The following is a 6,047-nucleotide window of genomic DNA, read 5'->3' as shown; positions in this document are numbered from 1 at the left end:
AAACACGTTACATTAAATAAAAACACTAGAAAATTATCCAGTTGGGTAGAAAAGTAACTTATCTTGCTTTTGATAACATTTATTTGTTATATATTTGCTTTTTGACAACTTTTTCGAATCTATGTGTACAGTAAAACAAACCCAAAAAGGGTTTTCGACATTTAAGAAAGAAAAAAAAAACTAAAATAGTCAATGGTCTGCCCTCCACATTCTCTTTATTAAAAGAAGTCAATTTATTTATTTATTATCCCTAAAAATCGTAAAATTTGTTTTTTCTTAAAAAAAAAAAACTACTTCGCTTATTAAAGTATGGCCTCGAGTTTTTATGAAAGAGTTAGGTGGGGAAATTAGGAGGACGAAAGGATGCCATAGAGGCCACAACCAAGAATACATGAAATGAATAACGTTGGAAGTGTGTAGATTTTGACTCCATATAATTAAAGACACTACCAACAATTTGTATTAGGAGAGGCAAAGTGTTTGTAGGATGGAATGTGATTTAACAAAGGAGATGAATGTTCATAAAATGTTTGTTGGTATGTATGAATTGACAAGGAATGAATGTTCGTAAAATGTTTGTAGGTATGTATGAATTGACAAGGAATGAATGTTCGTAAAATGTAACTTATCTTTTGGACGACGGAGAGGGTTAGGGTAGGCCAGTCATCCTGCTGTCGGTGATGCGTGTCCTAACTGGAAAGCGAGTGACTTTTTCATCAGTAGCTAGCAGCCCGGCGTCTTCGTCTTCCTTTTCTTCCTCTCTTCTTTGGTTTGTGTGAATTAGGCATTGTTTAGAATTGAAGTAACTTCTTCACTTCACTGGTGCCTTATTTCTTTTTCTTCTCTTTAGGTCGGGTGGGAGAATCCGTTCGTGCGTCCACTGACGTAGCAGGGCGAATTTCCTCTTCCCTCCTTTTGGTTCCCTCGTTTTATAGTGGCAAACTGGCTCCCAATGACTGTGATATTTGAGGTGTTTATTTTAGGCGCGGAGCTCTGCCATTGGTCGATAATTCTTTTTGTGGTTATCTTATTTTTTTTTCTTCCCAAGCTGAAGCAATGCGTGGAGCCATGTGCAAAAGACGATTTTTCATTTTGTTGTCTCTCATGGTGGATACGTTAACATCCGGTTCGCTGCTAATTCTCATCATGTTCCCACAAAAGTCTGTTTTCAGACGAACAAAAAAAAATAGTGTTTTCCGCCTTCTCTTTATTAAAAGAAGTCAATTTATTTATTTATTATCCCTAAAAATCGTAAAATTGGAGTTTCCTTAAAAAAAAAAGTACTTGATTGATAAAATATTCGATGGTCTGCATGTACTGCCCTTGTTGAACCATATTTCCGCCAGGGGTCGTTAGTGGCATTATCTCTCAAACAAGATGGCGCGTGGCAAAGCTTCGATAAATCGTCCAATAATATTTGATTTTCTTAAATAAAAAAGAACTATTTGATCGATTTACGTAATTTTTGGAATATGACATCTTCATGCAGTGACAAGTACGTACATTATAAAGATTTTTTTTTCAGATTTTTATTGTAAAAAAGATTTGTTGTGGCCCATTTATAGACTTGTACCGTTTTTATTTCATTAAAAAAAATTGTAATGTAATTTGTGTTCAATTTATTTCCACTAATATTTCAATCGAACCCTAAATTTATTTATTTAATGTTCCTATTTAATTGGTTCCCCACGAGGGCAAAGTTAAACACAAGGTCAGTTTTTTTGTCCCTCCGCCCTTATTTATCGGAGAGGGGCTTATGTTTTCAGTGGTGTCCGTGCGTCCGTTAGTCCGATTGCCAGATAACCGTCCATTAGTCTTTCCTGAAAATTTGCCACAAATTGTATTTCATTACATAGATCTGCACAGTAATTTTTTTTTTTTAATTCCTGTTGCGTCCCCAGGGGCTCAAAAGAGGTAAAAAAAAAACAAAAAAAAAAACGTCCAAATGGCCAAAAATGACACATTTTGCCCCATAAGATTTTTCTGAAACTTGGCCAAAATATGGAGCCCATTGTTCTTAATATAAATCCAGTATGGGTGACCCTGGCAAAATTCTGGTTCGTGTCCCCGGAAACTTTCAGTGCTCTTTTTTCATATTCCTCAACAAAAATTTGATATGTCTGACCATATAGTGGTTTTTCTCGGTGGTCAACTCAAATATACATGAGTTAAAGCCTGAAACTGCATCGTTTTCCATTTGCACTGGGATTCGGCGTATCCAGAGGCTCAAAAGAGGTAAAAAAAAAAGAAGAAAAATGCCCCAAAATGGCACTTTTTATCCTGTAGCATTTGATCCATCCATTAGATTTTCCTGAAACCTGGCCAAAATATGGAAGTCATTGTTCTTAATATTAATTCAGTATCGACGACCAAGGAAAAATTCTGGTTCGCATCCCTCTGGGACTTTTAGGGCTAAAAACATGCCTTTTAGAGCTCTTTTTTCATATTATTCAAAAACTTTATATTTATGTCTATATAGTTGTTTTCCATGGTGCTGAATTCAAATATACATGTAAGGGGTGAAACTGCACCGTTTGTCTATTTTCACTGTGATTCGGCGTTCCCAAGAGCTCAAAAGGGGTAAAACAAATGCTCCAAAATTGCAAAAAAAAAATTACACTTTTTACCCCATAACTTTTACCTCATCCATTAGATTTTTCTGGAGCTTGGCTAAAATGTGAAGACAACGTTGGCCCTTCACACTTCTCACATTCATCATTTCTTCAGTATTTTTTTATTGTGTGTGTGGCGTCATTTCACATGCAGCACCAAAGGGGGATCACACATACGTGGCTTGTAATGTGAGTAAAATCCAGCTTTCCAAAAAGGGACACTCTGGATAGGAACAAAAATGAAAAATGTCACAATCATGAAGTATTTGTCGTCCACTAACCGAGGACAGAAAAAGTGAAGTGTAGTATCAGAACAGATACTACATTTTGTTCCTTGTCAAAAGGCCAGGGAAATGTTTAGAAAAATGTTGCTTTGTTTTCACATTAAAATATGTTATTGTATTATATGTAATTTTTATATACCTTACAATTTACAGATGGAAAATTAATTTAAGAAATAATTTATTTTAATTTATCCACTTGTTTGTGATCTATTTGCGTTAAAAATGCTTTAATAGTTTTCGTATGAAATATAATAATTTTAGCTGTCACTTTTAGTTTATTTAATTAAAGAAAAATTATATTCGAATCAAACGAAATTGTTAATATTCCAAGTTGTAGAAATTTTATTTTCCACCTTCTTTCTTTCCTTCTCTCTCCCTCCCCTTCTTTACCCCCCTTTCTTGGTGTATCTTGTGCTGCTACTGCTGGTTATATCACGTGTTGAATGCGTGTCTTTCGATTGATAAAAGGAGATGTGTGCGCCATTTTGTTGGAAGTTTTGAACACGAGAAAGAAGTCGGCTCGCTATCCCGCATCAAGAGAAAAGACGTTAAAAATCACAAGTTCAAACAAGAGAAACCAGTGATTTGGTTTCTTTTTCTTCAATTGGGATTCGTCAGGGAAGACGACACAGAATTAGTCAGAAAAGACTGTTTAAAAAATCAGAGTTGTAAACAAAATTACAACGACCTCTTCACAGAGGATGAAAGAACTATTTTAAGGCCTAGAATTGGTCTTGTAAAAAAATAAAAAGAATACTAACTACTTGATGAAATTAAGTTAAATTTTTTTTCTGAGGACTTCGTTCTATAACGGATACATACATTTTAAACTTTTTTCGGTATTTTCATTTTTTAATGTCTTGACTAAACTGTACAAGTACCAAAAAAAAAAAAACTGTTTATCGGGTTATTCTTTCGTGTTTTTTTTTTTTTTTTTCTTGTTGTGCAATGAGATAACCGGGTTTGTATTACTGTACACATAGATTCGAAAAAGTTGTAAAAAAAAAAATATATAACAAATAAATGTTATCAAAGGCAAGATAAGTTACTTTTCTACCTAACTGGATATATTTTTCGTGTTTTTATTCACTGTAACATGTTTATTCAGCTGGAAAACCATACAGTGTTTACCAATGTATTGGAAAATTCAAGATGGCGTTTGACTCTCTCTTTAACATGGTAAGTTTGGGAAAAGGTGTTATAAATAAAAAACTGGATAAAATACTGTTAAAACTCGCTCAATATATGTTACCGTGACATAGGTTGACATATATTCGGCGGGTTTTTAATAGTATTTTGTCTAGTTTTTTATTTATAACACCTTTTCACAAACTTACCGTGTTAAAGAGGGAGTGAGGCGCCATCTTGAATTTTCTAATACATGTATGGTTTTCGAGCTGAATAAACAGGTGCCCGGAAAACTCGTCCCGGGAAAACTCGTCTCCGGAAAACTCGTCTCCAGAAAACTCGTCCCCTTTCGCTAGGTAGGAAAACTGGTCCCGTATTGAATAAATATCGATTGAAAACACACTTTATGATCGTTCTCGAAGGAGATATTGGTTTTTAAAATAGCCCCCCATAATATTTTTAAAAAATATTTTTACTTGTTTAATTTTTTTTTTTTTTTAATAAAATTGATTTTCTAAGTGTCCGTTTTCTTCCTAACTGGCTAAGTTCTTAGTGGTTTCACTTATTTTAAAGCGTTTATTATTATGTTCATACAAAGTTAATTACAAATTTTTTTGTTCTTATTTTAACGATGTTTTTTGAAGTCGTAAAAACAATACAAACAAAACAAAAAAATTAAAAAACAGGGAGCGATTATTCGATTCTTCGTTACTTTTTTTGTTTTGGTTTTTTAATTATGATAGTTTTTTGTTGTTGTTATGGTTTTGTTTTCTCTCATACCAAATGCAGTAACTCTGCGTTATTTAAAATTATAGTTTTATCAATTATCAACATTTATTGTCGTCCTGTCAAATTTTGCAAAAATTAACTAATAAATTAAAAGCGAAATATTTTTTTTGGCGCGAGAGGTGCTAACAATCTCTCGTTAACTCATTTTTAATTTTTACTTCAAAATTCTAAAATCAATCATTAAGAGAAAAAGTAATCACTAAATAAATTTATTAATCAATTTTATTGAAAGCTCCGCTATCGTTTATCAAGAATCTTTTTAATTTCATTTTTTGTTGGTTGTTTTTCGGAGGGAGATATAGTTTTTACCCCCCCCCCTCTCAAAATTATATTTTAAAAAATATTAAAATTTACTATTTTCTTTTTAAAACCAAATATCCCTTGGTAATTTCTTTAATTTTCTATTTTTATTTATTTATTTATTTTTTTAGCGATTATCAAGACCCCTAAGATGTGATATACCGGACATTATTTCTCGTTCTCACGTAACACTTTTGTTTGTTTTCGGTGTTTTTTTTCTTTACCGAATAAACGATTCAATACAACAGTAAATAAGTACATTCTTTTTATATTAATATTAAAAAAAAATATGCGGTCTCGTTTATGAACATAATAAACGCTTTAAAATAAGTGAAACCACTAAGAACTTAGCCAGTTAGGTAGAAAACGGACACTTAGAAAATCGATTTTATTTAAAAAAAAAAAAAAAAAAAAAAAAAAAACATTAAACAAGTAAAAATATTTTTTTTTAAATGTGGGGGGGGGCTATAGGCTATTTTAAAAACCAATATCTCCTTCAAGAACGATCATAAAGTGTGTTTTCAATCGATATTTATTCAATACGGGACCAGTTTTCCTACCTAGCGAAAAGGGACGAGTTTTCCGGGGACAAGTTTTCCCGAGACGAGTTTTCCCGAGACGAGTTTTCCCGGGACGAGTTTTCCTAAATTCGAATAAACATGTTACACTGAATAAAAAAAACACGAAAAATATATCCAGTTAGGTAGAAAAGTAACTTATCTTGCCTTTGATAACATTTATTTGTTATATATTTGTTTTTTTGACAACTTTTTTCGAATCTATGTGTACAGTAATACAAACCCAGATAACCTTAATTGGACGTCATGATAAAATTCCCGTTAAAGTAAGATGCTTCGTTTTGTTTTTAATAAAAAGTCGAGTACAAAAAACTCGAATTATTGATTTACAAGACTCAACCAAGTAGGCAAGCAAG

This window comes from Euprymna scolopes, chromosome 45, assembly GCF_053919585.1.
Source record: "Euprymna scolopes isolate OS-2025 chromosome 45, ASM5391958v1, whole genome shotgun sequence".
Taxonomy (NCBI): Eukaryota; Metazoa; Mollusca; class Cephalopoda; order Sepiida; family Sepiolidae; genus Euprymna; species Euprymna scolopes.
The sequence above is the reverse complement of the archived record's forward strand: the minus strand, read 5'-3'. Positions refer to the sequence as shown.